This window comes from Pan troglodytes, chromosome 17, assembly GCF_028858775.2.
Source record: "Pan troglodytes isolate AG18354 chromosome 17, NHGRI_mPanTro3-v2.0_pri, whole genome shotgun sequence".
Taxonomy (NCBI): domain Eukaryota; kingdom Metazoa; phylum Chordata; class Mammalia; order Primates; family Hominidae; genus Pan; species Pan troglodytes.
The window spans coordinates 90566962-90583847 of NC_072415.2; the positions used below are offsets into that span (position 1 = coordinate 90566962).

Sequence of the window (16886 nt, forward strand, 5' to 3'; positions counted from 1 at the left end):
GTGTACACCCGCCCTGTGATTTTCTTCCTCATATTCAGAGACCGAGAGGTTGATGTCACTCCCAATATCGGAGGAAGTATACAGCCCCGTGTGAGATGTTCCTTAATGATATTCCACGGCGGAGGGGGTGATATGACTACATACATGGCAGAAAGTGGAAACCCCCCAGGGATATTATTCCCACGATCCTGGAGGGAAGAAGATGATGTTACTTTCAATGTGACAGAAGGTGGATGAAGTGGTGGACTGCCCCTCCACACCTGTGAGTATTTCTAGTTGGGTGGGACGAGAGACTGAGAAAAGAAATACGACACAGAGAGAAAGTGTAAAGATACAACAGTGGGTCCAGGGGACCGGCGCTCAGCACACCAAGGACCTGCACCGGCACCAGCCTCTGAGTTCCCTCAGTTTTTATTGATTATGATTTTCATGATTTTAGCAGAAAGGAATGTAGTAGGAGAGCAGGGTGATGATAAGGAGAGAGTCAGCAGAAGACATGTGAGCAAAAGAATCCATGTCATAATTAGGTTCAAGGGAAGGTACTGTGACTGGACGTGCACGTAAGCCAGATTTGTTTCTCTCCACCCAAACATCTCAGTGGAGTAAAGAAGAACAAGGCAGTGTTACTGCAAACATGTCTGGCCTCCCGCCACAGGGCAGCTTTTCTCCTATCTCAGAGTTGAACGAATGTACAATCGGGTTTTACACCGAGACATTCAGTTCCCAGGGGCAAGCAGGAGATAGTGGCCTTCCTCCATCTCAGCTGCAAGAGGCTTTCCTCTTTTACTAACCCACCTCAGCACGGACCCATTACGGGTGTCGGGCTGGGGGACAGTCAGGTCTTTCTCATCCCATGAGGCTATATTTCAGACTATCACATGGGGAGAAAGCTTGGACAATACCCTGCTTTCAAGGGCAGAGGTCCCTGCGGCTTTCCACAGTGCATTGTGTCCCCGGTTTATTGAGACTAGAGAATGGCGATGACTTTTACCAAGTATACTGCTGGTAAACATTTTGTTAACAAGGCACGTCCTGCACAGCCCTACATCCCTTAAACTTTGATTTTATACAACACATGTTTTTGTGAGCTCCAGGTTGGGTCAAAGTGGCTGGGGCCAAGCGGCTAGGGCAAAGCTACAAATTAACAACATCTCAGCAAAGCAATTGTTTAAAGGACAGGTCTTTTTCAAAATGGAGTCCCTTATGTCTTTCCTTTCTACATGGACACAGTGACAGTCTGATCTCTCTTTCTTTTCCCTACAGGTGGACACGCCCCCACTGATATTCCTTCTAATTGCAACGTGGGAGAGGAGGATATGACACGCGATATCGCAGGGAGCAGAAACACCCCTGTGATACTGTTCTTCATATTCAGGGAGGAAGAGGATGATATTACTCCCAATACAGACGGGTGTACACCCGTCTGTGAAAGAGTTTGTAATCTCCAGAGGGGGAGATGATATTACTCACAATATGGTAAAGAGGCTGTGAGTCCACGGAGGATCCTCAGAGCAAGCGGGGGAAGAGGGGCTGGCTCTGAGACCCCGCCTCGCTGGGGGTGCCTCCCCCCACTGCGATGGGGGTCCTAAGAGCCAGTGGGGGAAGAGGGGCTGGCTCTGAGACCCCGCCTCGCGGGGGGTGCCTCCCCCACCTGCGATGGGGGTCCTATGGGCCAGTGGGGGAAGAGGGGCTGGCTCTGAGACCCCGCCTCGCTGGGGGTGCCTCCCCCCCCGCGATGGGGGTCCTAAGGGCCAGTGGGGGAAGAGGGGCTGGCTCTGAGACCCCGCCTCGCTGGGGGTGCCTCCCCCCCCTGCGATGGGGGTCCTAAGGGCCAGTGGGGGAAGAGGGGCTGGCTCTGAGAACCCGCCTCACGGGGGGTGCCTCCCCCCCCGCGATGGGGTTCCTAAGGGCCAGTGGGGGAAGAGGGGCTGGCTCTCTGTACCCGCCTTGTGGGGGGTGCCTCCCCCCCTGTGATGGGGGTCCTAAGAGCCAGGAGCAGAAGAGGGGCTGGCTCTCTATACCCGCCTCGCGGGGGGTGCCTCCCTCCCCCGTGATGGGAGTCCTAAGAGCCAGAAGGCTTAGAGGGGCTGGCTCTCTGTACCCGCCTCACGGGGGGTGCCTCCCCCCTCCCGTGATGGGGGTCCTAAGAGCCAGAAGGCTTAGAGGGGCTGGCTCTCAGTCTCCGCCTCGTGGGGGGTGCCTCCCCCCCTGCGATGGGGGTCCTAAGGGGCATTGGGGGAAGAGGGGCTGGCTCTGAGACCCCGCCTCGCTGGAGGTGCCTCCTCCCCCTGCGATGTGGGTCCTAAGAGCCAGGGGGGGATGAGGGGCTGGCTCTCAGTGCCCGCCTCTCGGGGAGTGCCTCCCCTTCCTGCGATGGGGGTCCTAAGAGCCAGGAGGGGAAGAGGGGCTGGCTTTCAGTGACCACAGCTTGGGGGGCCTTTATGTTCTGGTTTTTCCCAAGAGTCAGCTGATTTGCTTCTTGTACTAGCAGGGCAGTTGCTGCCAAGGCCCTCAAACAGGGGGGCCATCCTTTAGAAACCCTGTCTAGCTGTTTAGAGAGGTAGGCCACCGGCCTCAGCCAGGGCCCCACAGTTTGGGTTTAAAGTCCAGCTGCCATCTTTTCTCTGACGCATACCCTGGAAAAGGCTTTGTGAGATCCGCTAGCCCCTGGGCTGGGGCTTTCAGAAGTTTTTCCTTTAAGTCATGAAAGACTTGCTGTTGTTGGAATCCCCATTCCAAATGTTCCCGGTCCCCGCCCCCTTTGTGACGTCATACAAAGGCGTGGCTAATACTGCAAAGTTGGGCTCCGCAGTCTACAAAACCCCACAGCTCCTAGGAATTCTCTCACCAGCCTTCTGCCCTTAGGCTCCGGAAGATTGCAAATGACCTGCTTTCTTTCGGATCCCGGGCTGCTTTCGGACACCTGTCGGCAGATCTGAGTTTTCTTCTTGGACACCTAATACCTACAGCCCTCCAGGTCGGTCCTAAGGGTCTTAGAACCCTCGATGGGGGTCATAAGCCAGGGGGGGAAGAGGGACTGGCTCTCAGTCCCCGCCTCGCGGGGTGTGCCTCCCCCGTGTGATGGGGATCCTCAGAGTTGGGCGAGGAAGAAGGGCTGGCTCTCAGTCCCCGCCACGAGGGGGTGCCTCCCCCCCTGCGATGGGGGTCCCAAGAGCCAGGGGGGGAAGAGCGGCTGGCTCTAAGTCCGCGCCTCGCCAGGGGTGCATCCCCCCACTGCGATGGGGGTCCTAAGAGCCAGGGGGGAAGAGGGGCTGGCTCAGTCCCCGCCTCGCGGGGGGTGGCTCGCTCCGCTGAGATGGGCATCCTAAGAGCCAGGGGAGAAAGAGGGGGAGAGGATGATAATTTCAGCATCGCAGGCTGTGTTCACCCAGCCTGTTAAATTGTTATTAGTATCCTGAAAGGGAGAGGATGATATTACTCCCCATAACAGACAGATATGACTCCCCATCGTAGAGCACGAGGTGTACACCCGCCCTGTGATTTTCTTCCTCATATTCAGAGACCGAGAGGTTGATGTCACTCCCAATATCGGAGGAAGTATACAGCCCCGTGTGAGATGTTCCTTAATGATATTCCACGGCGGAGGGGGTGATATGACTACATACATGGCAGAAAGTGGAAACCCCCCAGGGATATTATTCCCACGATCCTGGAGGGAAGAAGATGATGTTACTTTCAATGTGACAGAAGGTGGATGAAGTGGTGGACTGCCCCTCCACACCTGTGAGTATTTCTAGTTGGGTGGGACGAGAGACTGAGAAAAGAAATACGACACAGAGAGAAAGTGTAAAGATACAACAGTGGGTCCAGGGGACCGGCGCTCAGCACACCAAGGACCTGCACCGGCACCAGCCTCTGAGTTCCCTCAGTTTTTATTGATTATGATTTTCATGATTTTAGCAGAAAGGAATGTAGTAGGAGAGCAGGGTGATGATAAGGAGAGAGTCAGCAGAAGACATGTGAGCAAAAGAATCCATGTCATAATTAGGTTCAAGGGAAGGTACTGTGACTGGACGTGCACGTAAGCCAGATTTGTTTCTCTCCACCCAAACATCTCAGTGGAGTAAAGAAGAACAAGGCAGTGTTACTGCAAACATGTCTGGCCTCCCGCCACAGGGCAGCTTTTCTCCTATCTCAGAGTTGAACGAATGTACAATCGGGTTTTACACCGAGACATTCAGTTCCCAGGGGCAAGCAGGAGATAGTGGCCTTCCTCCATCTCAGCTGCAAGAGGCTTTCCTCTTTTACTAACCCACCTCAGCACGGACCCATTACGGGTGTCGGGCTGGGGGACAGTCAGGTCTTTCTCATCCCATGAGGCTATATTTCAGACTATCACATGGGGAGAAAGCTTGGACAATACCCTGCTTTCAAGGGCAGAGGTCCCTGCGGCTTTCCACAGTGCATTGTGTCCCCGGTTTATTGAGACTAGAGAATGGCGATGACTTTTACCAAGTATACTGCTGGTAAACATTTTGTTAACAAGGCACGTCCTGCACAGCCCTACATCCCTTAAACTTTGATTTTATACAACACATGTTTTTGTGAGCTCCAGGTTGGGTCAAAGTGGCTGGGGCCAAGCGGCTAGGGCAAAGCTACAAATTAACAACATCTCAGCAAAGCAATTGTTTAAAGGACAGGTCTTTTTCAAAATGGAGTCCCTTATGTCTTTCCTTTCTACATGGACACAGTGACAGTCTGATCTCTCTTTCTTTTCCCTACAGGTGGACACGCCCCCACTGATATTCCTTCTAATTGCAACGTGGGAGAGGAGGATATGACACGCGATATCGCAGGGAGCAGAAACACCCCTGTGATACTGTTCTTCATATTCAGGGAGGAAGAGGATGATATTACTCCCAATACAGACGGGTGTACACCCGTCTGTGAAAGAGTTTGTAATCTCCAGAGGGGGAGATGATATTACTCACAATATGGTAAAGAGGCTGTGAGTCCACGGAGGATCCTCAGAGCAAGCGGGGGAAGAGGGGCTGGCTCTGAGACCCCGCCTCGCTGGGGGTGCCTCCCCCCACTGCGATGGGGGTCCTAAGAGCCAATGGGGGAAGAGGGGCTGGCTCTGAGACCCCGCCTCGCGGGGGGTGCCTCCCCCACCTGCGATGGGGGTCCTAAGGGCCAGTGGGGGAAGAGGGGCTGGCTCTGAGACCCCGCCTCGCTGGGGGTGCCTCCCCCCCCTGCGATGGGGGTCCTAAGGGCCAGTGGAGGAAGAGGGGCTGGCTCTGAGACCCCGCCTCGCTGGGGGTGCCTCCCCCCCCTGCGATGGGGGTCCTAAGGGCCAGTGGGGGAAGAGGGGCTGGCTCTGAGAACCCGCCTCACGGGGGGTGCCTCCCCCCCCGCGATGGGGTTCCTAAGGGCCAGTGGGGGAAGAGGGGCTGGCTCTCTGTACCCGCCTTGCGGGGGGTGCCTCCCCCCCTGTGATGGGGGTCCTAAGAGCCAGGAGCAGAAGAGGGGCTGGCTCTCTATACCCGCCTCGCGGGGGATGCCTCCCTCCCCCGTGATGGGGGTCCTAAGAGCCAGAAGGCTTAGAGGGGCTGGCTCTGAGACCACGCCTCGCGAGGGGTGCCTCCGCACCTTTCGATCGGGGTCCCAAGAGCCAGGGGGGAAGAGGGGCTTGCTCTCTTTGTGGATGATTCTTTTTCCATTCTCAGGCAGTTTTCTTTTTTCTTTCTTTTTTTTTTTTTGAGACTGAATCTTGCTCTGTTGCCCATGCTTTGCTGGATCTCGGGTGACTGCAACCACTGCCTCCCAGGTTCAAGAGATTCTCCTGCCTCAGCCTCCTGAGTAGCTGGGACTAGAGGCGTGTGTCACCACACCCAGCTAATTTTTGTATTTTTAGTAGAGATGGGGTTTCACCATGTTTGCCAGGATGGTCTCTATCTCCTGATCTTGTGATCCACCCACCTCAGCCTCCCAAAGTGCTGGGATTGCAGGTGCGAGCCACCGGGTCCACCCTCTCAGGCGATTTTCATACCGGCATACTCTGATCACTACTCCGTTAAACAGTCAACGAGGGTAAGTATTATCTTCAGATTTCCAGAGCTCTGTCTCTGTACAGCCCTCTCCTCCTCAATATTCTGCCCTATGAATTCTAACCACATTGGCCTTCCCAGACTCAGAGTTCTGTCCTCTCAACTCAGAAAGTTCTCTGAGCTCCATCTGCATTCTTTCTTCCTGTGCTGTGGCCTGGAAAGTTTTCTAAGGTGTTTGGGAGGTCAATTGTGGGGCTAGCCTCATTTGTTTCTCATTTCTTGAGGATCACTGCGTTTTGATGCTTGATTCCAGTGATTGATTCCCTTTGTTGCTTGAGGGCCATAGTTTCATATATTTTGTCCAGTATTTTTGTTGTTTTAGGTCAGAAAGTAATTTTGGTCTCTGTTAGTCCATCTTGGCCAGAAGTGTAAGACCTAAGCATTTACACATCAAAATACTGCACACATAATTTTAGTTTAAGCTACTTTAAAAAAATCTCCTTCATTTTCCATTTAGCATTCTATTTAGGGTATTACATTGGTTTTTTTTGAAATTCTGTTATTGGCAGTTTCTATTGCCTATCAATCCCATTTAAAGATAGTGCATAGGGTATTCTAAAATAGCTGTTAAGCAGAGAGAAAATTGGGTCTGATAGGGTGAGAATCACAGCTCTAATACCTAGAGTGACCTTATAATGTATTGTCCAAAGGAGATATTTTTGACAGTGAAAGAGGGTGTTGTTAGTAATTATATCAGGACCATGGCCTAAACCAGGACTATCCCAGGCAGCCTGGGACATATTTGTACCCCATCTCTATTTAATGCCTTTATACAATTCTTTACTTAATTCTACCAGCCTTTATTGAGCCTGCTTTCTTTGTCTAGCTGAGTGCCACGTGCTGACATCACTAAGATCAATACAGCAAACTCTGAAAGATGGACAGAGAGACAGGAGATGGTCCTTTATAATGCAGTGTGATCTGTGCTGCAATAGAGGTGAACACAAGGGCCTTACGAAGGCTCAATGAAGAGCATGCTTGACTGCAGGGGAGGGTACTTAGGTTAGAAAAGATGAGTCGAAGTATGTTCATAGGGAGCATGGGGTGAGAGGTGGTGGGAAAGGTGTTCCAGACAGTGTGTGTCAAGGCCAAGAGCCAGGGGAACACAGGTGGGGCTTCTTTTTTTTTTTTCTAAGATGGAAGAGTGTTCTGATTGGCTGGAAAACAACGCACATGGGAAGCTGTACAGAAATGAGTGGGGAAAGGTAATACTTAACAGCAACAGCAGTTAATATTTAGTGCCCACTTACGACATGCTGGACACAGTTCCGGGTACTCTGAACATATTCGCTCATTTAATCTTTACAACAACCCTATGAGGTAGGTACTATTATTATCCCCATTTTCAGGTGAGGAATCTGAGGCACAGAGAGAGTAAGTATGTTGCCCAGGGCCATGCACCAAGTATGTGGTAGGTCCTGGAGTTGAATGCAGAGCCCCTCCACTCTAAACTCCTGAAAGCCAGATGCTACAAGGCATTGTTATTCCAAGTGGAGGGATGCTAAGGACAGCATCCTGCAGGTGACCAGGAAACCCTGAAGCATTCAAAGCAGGGGAATGGCTTAAAACAAGGTGGTATAAGAAAGTGCTCCCAGAGCAGCATGAAAGTCTGGTGTAGTGGAGGTCTCCGCTAGCCACAAGAGGTGGTAAGAGGCTGAGCTGAAGCAGCTGCAGCAGGGATGCAGAGGATACATTCCCCAAACCCTTATGGGCAGAGTCCTTTGGCTTCAGTGACCACGGCCAAGGGTGCAGAGGAGAAGCCCAAGAAGATGCCAGGTGTCTGGCTTATGCCCCTGTGTGAACGTGAAGCCTCTCATTGACATGCAGGTTACAGGAGGAAAAGCAGGTTTATTTGGGAAGGAGGCTTCTAGACCATGACTTCCATTTTAGCCATGTAGTTTTTGAAGTGCTTGTACAAGTTCTAGGTGGAAATGTCCAGGAGGCAGTGGGGAACTCAAAGTAGATCTCAGGAGAGAGGTTTAGGCCAGAGGGCTTGGGGAATCATCAGCATGGGGGTGGGAGGAGAGCTGGTATTTGGATGAGATTGCAGCGGAGCATGAACAGAGTGGGAAAAGGTGGTGATGAACCCAGGGACTCCAGTATGCGGTAGCTGGCTGTGAGATTAGGAAGCAATGAAGGAGGCCGAGAAGGATGTGGGGGAGAAGCATCAATAAGGAATAAATGAGTTGCACGTGCTCCAGAGAGGCCAAATAAAGACTGGATTTGGCTCTCGCAGGTCATACACGAAAGAATCTTGGAACCAAAAGGAAAACGGTGGTGGTTTAAAGGGTATATTCAGTTTCTAGGTCTGCTGTCACAAAATACCAGAAACTGGGTGTCTTGTTAAAACAACAGAAATTTTTTCTCTCACAGTTTTGGAAGCTAGAAGTTCAAAATGAGGTGTTGGCAGCACCATGCTCTCTCTGAAGATGCTAGGAAGAATCTGCTCCATGCCTTTCCATTCGCTTCTGGGGTTTCCTGCAAGCCCTGACATTCCTTGGCTTGTAGATGCATCACCCCAGTTTCCGCCCCCATCATCACATGGCCTCCTCTCTGTGTGTGCCTCTGCGTTCCCTCTATTCTTCTTCTAAGGACACCGACACCAGTCATAGTGGATTAAGGGTCCACTCCTAACTAATTACATCTGCAACAACCCTATTTCCAAATAAAGTCACATTCTAAGATTCCTAGGGAGAACATGAATTTTTGGGGGTGTGTGGATACTGTTCAACCTGGGACATGGAGTAAATAAATGGCAAGGAAGATTACAGATGACTTTAAGCTAAAGAGGGAGATAGGGTTAAATGTAGGACTTTTTTTTTTTTTCCAGGACGGGAGAGGATTAAACATGTTACTACATTGAATAAATGAAATAACCATGAACATGGAGTGGCTAAAGATTCTGAACTAAGTGCAAGTAATTGATAGCGCAAGCTCCCAAGGGGCTGGGGCCTGGAGCGCAGATGGATGGATCCACTGTGGGCAGAACTGGGGCGTGGGAGGGGTGTGCCGATGCAGATGTGTTTGAGTGTGGGGGGCCAGAAGCTGATTGGGGTGAAGCGTGACAGTGCAGCTCCAAGCCCGCTGGAGGTGTTCACCAAGCAACTCAAGAGCAGATGGCAGAACGAGCAGCTGAAATAACAGCTTGTGAAATCAACCCTACTTTGTGGGGAGAGGATTGGTTAAGGATTCTAGCCATGAGAACCAAGAAGAGGAGGATAATCTGTTCATGCCTATTATGGGGCTTTGGGGGAGCAGTTTCAGCCTCAACCTGGAGAATGTTTTAGAAGGCCAGAGAAAGGAACCCTGCAAATCACGTGAGCTGGCCCCTCACTTTGAGATGAAGTGTCCATACAGCAGTAACGCCACCCTCTGTAGTGGTTCTAGAGTGTGGCAATCTGGAGGGGTCATTATGGAAAAGGGCTGAAGCATAAGAATGTAGGCCCAATACTGAGATAGAGGATTCTCTGAGATGACTTAGGCAGGGTGATGGTGGTGGAGGTGGGTGTAAGAAGCCCTCTGCTGCCTCAGTCCGAGCATGGAATTCAATTGGTCAAGAGCAGAGCCAATCACCATTTAGGCCCCCTTGTTAGCCTTAATTTATTCCTCAGGTATGGAGAATACTCCTCAAGATGCATTCAGAGTGTAAGCTACCTCTTCCTCAGCAGAGGACTGCCCTGCAGGTTTGCAGTTCTGTCATTTGGAAACTCCCTGATGTGTCCCTTGGCTCTTCCCATTCTTTTGCTTCAACACATTTCAAGACCAGGCACCTTAACTGCAGAAACAGCATGAAAAACAAGTAGGTTTCAGGAAAAATTATCCCAAGTGGAGTCTCTACTGTGCTCTGTTTATCAGATGTAAAGCTTAAAACAGTGTAAGAGTTTTTACAGAGTGTATTCATATCACACCAGTTTTGGGTCCATAGACAGGGGCTTTTTCTAGATCAAACCGTTCAATTGTCCTGTTGATCCTGGCCTAAAATCTGAGTGGATAAAAAATATTTTAGGAGAGATGAGATTCTAACCCTCAATGGCAAAAAGCAGGGCTGAGCCCTAAGCCCACGTTTTTACACATATTTTACAATTGAATGTGTTGCACTACCGCTAGAACACTAGTTCTCAACCAGGGGCGATTTTGCTTTCCAGGGGACATTGGCAATGTCTGGAGACATTTTTTTTTCCATTTTCAAAAATTGTGGCAAAGCACAAACATAAAATTAGCCATTTGAACCATTTTCATGTGTATAGTTCAGTGGCACTAAGCACCTTCACACTGATGTGCAACCATCACCATCATCCATCCATAGAACTCTTTTCATTTTGCAAAACTGCAACTCTGTACCCATTAAACACTAACTCGCCATTTCCCTCTTCTCCCAGCCCCTGACAACCATCATTTGACTTTCTGTCTCCATTATTTTGACTACTCTAGGTACCTCAAATAAGTAGAATCATACTGTTGAGGGATTTTTGATGGTCACAACTTGGGATGGGGTGCTGCTGGTGTCTAGTGGGTAAAGGCTAGGGAGGCCACTTAACATCCTGCAATGCACAGGATGGTCCCCACAAGAAAGCAATAACTAACCCCAAACGTCAATCCTACCAAAATTGAGAAACTCTGAGCTAGAAAAATCCCATGAGTAATCTTACACCATGGAGTATCAGTCAATAGAGGCTAGTTATGTTGCAATAAGAAACCACTTCCAAATTTCTGTGGTTTAAAACAACTTATATTTTTGCTCTAACATGGAGCATCCTTAATCAGCAATCCAGGCTGGTGGGAGTTCCATCCTGACCTGGGCTTCTACGATGACTGAAGCAGAACAAGGATCAGTGATAAATTGTGCACTGGCTTTTAAAGCTCCCATTGGAAGTGTCCAGGTCATTTTCGGTCACACTTTCTTGGCCAGATCAAATCACAGGTCCACATCTCACTTCAAAGGGAGGAAGGAAGTGCATTTTTACTCTGAGGAAATACAACCACCACACCTAGCAATTAAAAATAAACCTCATAGTGTTATCACCTGCTTGAAGTGCTGATATCAGAGCAAGCCTACCAGTAGGAGTGGTGCAGGCTGCAGGTTTTTGGTTTTGTCTTGTTTTGTTTTGTTTTGTTTTTGGAGACTGCACTCCAGCCTTAGTCTGTCATGCAGGCTGGAGTACAGTGGTGTCATCACAGCTTATTGCAGCCTTGACCTCCCCACACAAGTGATCCTCCCACTTCAGCCTCCTGAATAGTTGAGACTACAGGCCCGTGCCACCACGCCCGGTTAATTTTTTGTATTTTTTTGTAGAGATGGGGTTTCACTATGTTGCCTAGACTGGTCTTGAACTCCTGGATGCAAGTGATCCACTTGCCTCGGCCTCCCAAAGTGCTGGGATTACAGGCGTGAGCCGCCATGCCTGGCCTAGAAGCTCATTCTTATTGGCCAGAAGCTAGAGAGTGATCTAAAGGCTCCAAGCCAGGCCAGACTGGTTTCAAGCCTTAGGGCTAGTGTATTAATGAATGAGGTTCGAGCTTCTATGGCATGGGAACTGAGGGGCACCACAACACTCAGCTTACTCAAGGGACCAATTCTAGCAGCCTTCGAAGGAGTCTGAAAAAGGTAGACTTGAATTAGTTTCCAGGTGAAAAATATTTGTCCCAATTGAAGCAAGTACTACTAGTGACTGCCTCTGCTATGGAAGCAGGGGTTACCTGCTTACCTGTGAGCAATAGGATTTCTTGGGGTTGATTTTGCAGGAACATGTACCTCCATGTGGCCAAACAAGCAGGCTTGCTTAGATTTGCACCACAGGATATTAAAGTGGAAAGGAATCTTAAACATCTAATTGAGGGATGGCAAATTGGGTTCATTGTAAGGGTCACCTCTGACCCTTTGGTTGTGGCTGCTAGGAGCACTGGGTGGGAAGAATTCTGTAGTTTTTTCCAGAGAGAGGCAGCCACGCTTCATTAGAGAGTCTAGTGGGCATGGAAGGGAGGGGGTGAGTTGTTGTGCCTGTAACAGGATTTTGCCATCCCTAGTTCTAATCTAACACTTTGAGAGCTGAGGCTCAGCTCCACGAGTGATTTATAGAGGTCCTTCTTTTATTGCTTTTATGTCACCACATCTAGAATTAGGTCTTCTGCTTCCAAGAAAGTCAGCTGCCTCATTACCATGTAGCATAGTTAGATTCCCCATTTCACCTAGAAAATAAATATTTATTGAGGGCTGGCCAAGTGCGGTGGCTCACGCCTGTAATCCCCGCATTTTGGGAGGCCAAGGTGGATGGATCATTTGAGGTCAGGAGTTCGAGACCAGCCTGGCCAACATGGTGAAACCCTGTTTCTACTAAAAATACAAAAATTAGCCAGAAATCCCTTGAACCCAGGAGACGGAGGTTGCAGCGAGCCAAGATCGCACCACTGCACTCCAGCCTGGGCGGAAGAAAGAGATTCCGTCTCAAAAAATAAAATAAATAAATAAATAAATTCACAAAAATATTTATTGAGGGCCCACTTGGTTTTTAGCACTGAAATAGGAGCCGAACATAGAGCAGTGAATGAATAGGCCAAGTCCCTGCTCTTTTTGGCCTTACATTTTGGGGGAGGAGACAGATTAGTAATTATTAGGAGAATTATTTGTAATTATTAGGAGAAAGCAGGAAATTTCTGCTTTCATGGGTGGGATACCAGAAGGTAAATCATTATGCAAGGATATTTTGGGACAAGTTTCTATAGCATAGATGTATTTTAGGATGATTGGGGCTGTGTGTTGTGAGCACGGGATCTCTGAGGCAGTCAAAGGGCACCAGGAACCTCGTCTCTTAAGACATGCATGCACCGTAGGCTGCCGTTTGTGTCCCTCACTCTGGCCAAGCTCCCTTCTTCATCATGGCCTTTGCACTTGCTGTTCTCTGTCTGGGGAAGAATGCTCTTTCCCTAGAGATCCAAATGGCTCACTCCTTCAGTGTCTTCAAATCTCTGTCAAATATCACCTAAACAGAGAGGCTTTCCCTGGCCTCTAGAGGACAAAGTAGCACATTTTCTCACCCACGTACCCTGCTCATCCTTCTTTATAGCACCTCTCACCACCTGCTGTATTATTTGTTTATCGTTCAGCTTTCTCTCTAAAATGGAAGATCTATGAGAACAAGAACCTGTCTGCTCATTGAGGTGTTACTCTAGAAAAATGTCTGGCCCATAGCAGGTGCTTAATCAACAATTTTTGAAGGAAAAGTGGAGGAAAAAAGATAGGAGAAAGCAAACTCATGAAGAAGAGTGCTTGGGTGGGGTGGGAGGAGAAGAGGGCAATGGATCCAGGCCCTACAGGGATTCACTGTTCAAGCAGAAAGTCCAGGGAAAGCCACATGGCCTCCTTCAATCGGATGAGCTGGAGCTGCTGACATCCCCTGCAACCTGGGAGCCAGTGCATGCAATGCTCCAGCTGGGTCTAAGGACAGAAGGAGGCTAATGAACAGCCACCTTCGGAGCAACAGGGTCACTTCAGTCCTCCCTGTTTACTTCCAAGCTGCTGGGAGTCTTATGCACATTTCCTCTTCTCACTTGCCTCTTCACATCCCTAGCTGCCGCAGGAATTTATGGCTTAATTAAAGTGGGAAGCAGGGTTTATACATGTTTATATAAAGTTATATTTTCTTCCACCTCTTTGTTGGAAGAAAACTCAAATGTTAAAATTCTTAGGAGCCCAGGAGTTCGAGACTAGCCTGGGAAACATTGCAACCCCATCTCTACAAAGAATAAAAAAATTAGCTGGGAGTGGTGGTCCCAGCTACTTGGGAGGCTGAGGCAGGAGAATCATTTGAGCCCAGGAGGTTGAGGCTGCAGTGAGCCATGTTAGTGCCATTGCACTCCAGCCTGGGTGAGAGAGTGAGATCTTGTTTAAAAATAAAGAAAGAAAGAAACACCTAGAAAGGACACTAGAGATAAATCTAGTTCATGCTCCTTGTTTTCTATGGGAGGACACTGAGGTCCAGGGTCACACAACTCACAAATGGCCAGCCTACGGAAACCCTGTAAGAGGCAGAGTGTGAGGAAAAGGCAGGCACTTGTGATAACCCCACTGGTGGGCAGGAGCTAAGCCTCCATAGGTGGGGAAGGGAATTAACCCCAGGACACAGGCTGCAGTCTGGGGGCTTGAGATGCTCAGGGGACACCAGTTAGAACTAAGGCAGGAGGCCAAGGCAGAAGCTGTGCTCCTCTGCCTGGATGTATGAGGGCAGCAGAGGAAGAAGAGTTGGCAAAGCAGCCCAGAAACACATGAAGAGGAGGAGTGAATGTAAGTAGAGCATGCCAGAGATGGCAGATCAAGGCAGGGAGTTAAATTGAAGGAGGAGGCGGCCGCGGCCAAGGGTGCACAGTGATTCAAAGTTACAGTTGGTTATGGGCTGAGGAAACAGCTTTCTGTTTCACTGCTGTGAGAGGCAACCAGGTTGCAAGGAAAGGAGGGGAAGAGGGAGGCGTTAACATGGAGGAGTGAATGTAGACAGAGCCTTCCAGATGTTAGCTGAAGATAGAAAGGAGAGGGAGGAGGGGTTCTGGAGGGAGAAAGAAGTTAAAGAGTATTTTTTTATATGGGGAGATATGGGAGTTTTGGGTTTATTTTTGGCTTGTGAGAATGAGCTAATCTTGTATAAAGGGATTAAAGATTTTTTAAAAAATTTATCTCTGAGCCTTAGGTCTTTCAACTTTAAAACGAAGATAAAAAAATCTATGTCTTTGGCTTATGAGGATTAAAATGTGAAAACACATTACTCCAGTGCCTGGCACATTATAAACACATAATACATGGTAGCTATTTTAAACATTTTATTATAAACTTATGTAGTGCTCATCTGGAGGCCTAGGAAAGTGTTATTGAAAGTATTTTAAATCTTAATATCTTATATTTATCATTTATAGGGTATAGTAGGTTAAGAAATACTTCACGTATTTTGAAAGATTGGGCTGGAAACATACCCGAAGAAGCATTCTTTTTATCTCTCATGTACATGTGGACATTATACATTTTAATTAAGTGTTATTATATGAGCCAAATTCCCTCCTCATGGGTGTTAGTAGGAGTTGACCTCGAAGGAGGGAGGATTTGGTTGTGGATTTATGACTCACATCTGCGAAAGGAGTAAGGGCGAATAAGAACAGGAAACTCTCTGATAAGCAATTTTACTATGTTTTCATTTTTATCTGAAACTCTGTAATCCAAGACTGGGGTAACTTTTCATATTTTTTAAAAATACTTTTTAATAGGCTGGAGTGATCTTGTGTAAGCAAGGATAAATCATAGACGTTAGAGAGACGTTTGTCTCTGTGCTGTTTGGTGCAAATTCCATGAAAAAGAGCCAAGGCAGGGGGTGGGGGTGGTTGTCAGGAAACCAAGGGATGAGATGTTTTTCTTTTTCAAAGATGACACCTGTGATGCCAACTAGTGAGCATGGGCGAACAGAGCGGAAAGGAACTCGTTACAGTCCTAAAGAGAGATAAATGCATCTGGTGTCAGATTAACTCCAGCCAACAGCCTCACTCAGTCCTAAATACTGACTCAAAAGCATGTTGATTTCAGTGTGAGAAACAGATGTGTAAAGGTGACTTCTCATGAGGTAAAATATAAAGCAACATGCCTAGGTCTTAAAATCATGATGTTGAGTGCAACTATAAGAAAAAAATGGGCTTACTGATATAATGTTATTATGTAATTTAAAGCCACATTTGCATATCAAACAACCTGCCTATTTCTACAGAGATAGTTGTTTTTTCTTTCTTTTTTTTCTTGTGACAGGGTCTCACTCTGTTGCCCAGCCTGGAGTGCAGTGGCGCCATCTCAGCTTACTGCAGTCTTGACCTCCCAGGCCCAAGTGATCCTCCCGCCTCCGCCTCCCGAGTAGCTAGGATTACAGGCACAGGCCACCATACCTGGCTAAATTTTTTTGTTTTTTATTTTTAGTAAAGATGAAATCTTACTATGTTGCCCAGGCTGATCTCAAACTCCTGGGCTCAAGTGATAGACCCACCTCCATCTCCCAAAGTGCTGAGATGACAGCCACCGCGCCCCCGGCCAAGATAGAAAGTTTAAGGACACATATCAAACATACTAGAGAGGTTGCTGATGGGATAGGGAGGATGAGTGTGAGCATCACAGACGAGGGAAAAAGCAAAATGAGACAGCGGCTTTGCCCAGATGGACAATGAAAATGTGCTATGAGTTAAAGAGCATGATTTTTAAAAGGAGAGAAATCTTTTAGTCATCGGTCTTCTCTTTGTTCTGGCTTAATGAATCTGCTGCAAAGGCAAATAGCTTTCAGGCACACTTGCTGTCCTAGTGGTAACATTGGCTTCAAGGACTCCTCGAGTGGTTTGGGATGGCTTCCTGAGGGTGACAAAGAGGAGCTGTGTTTTCAGCCAAATATCAGAACCAGGGCCACTGCCTGCCGCCAAACCCCAGCGGGCACCCCTACTTTGTGTTTATCTGTGGTGGCTATGTTTGCCCACCTGGGTGGGAACCCCGAGAATGACTCCAGACTTTTCCAGGGACTGCATGCCAGGGTATTTTTACAATTTATGTGTAGACTTTGTTCGGGTGGAAAAGTTATTTTATGAAGACGAAACAAGCAATTGGGGTACCTACCTTATGGCATTTTTTACATTGAGAGTGTTAAAAATACCCCACCCCTAACCAAAACCCTGACAAATAGAGCCAGGGAAGGCCATGCAAAAAAGGATTCTTGGGCTTGTATGCCTGATAACAAAAACTTATCACAGAAGACTGCAAAAAACACAATCTTGCACAAAGCCCATTGCAACTTTGCACACAACAATGCTTCT

At 48.4% G+C, this 16886-nt stretch overlaps 1 protein-coding gene and 1 long non-coding RNA gene across 2 annotated transcripts in view; both read left to right on the forward strand.

The window, feature by feature from the left end:
* The window catches only part of LOC129137862 (putative uncharacterized protein FLJ45355), a 38153-nt gene extending 29401 nt beyond the window's left edge, over positions 1 to 8752 (forward strand). Inside the window, exons 16-22 of the mRNA XM_054672005.2 lie at positions 39 to 262; positions 1264 to 2977; positions 3521 to 3744; positions 4746 to 6051; positions 6895 to 7005; positions 7205 to 7273; positions 8442 to 8752. The gene's annotated coding sequence lies outside the window, so the exon portion shown is untranslated. The remainder of the gene's footprint in view (positions 1 to 38; positions 263 to 1263; positions 2978 to 3520; positions 3745 to 4745; positions 6052 to 6894; positions 7006 to 7204; positions 7274 to 8441) is intronic.
* LOC742692 (uncharacterized) lies at positions 6799 to 8752 on the forward strand. Its single transcript, NR_036559.1, is given in 3 exon segments — positions 6799 to 7005; positions 7205 to 7273; positions 8442 to 8752. It is a non-coding gene; the product is annotated as an uncharacterized LOC742692 (long non-coding RNA).
* Positions 8753 to 16886: the final 8134 nt, after the last annotated feature.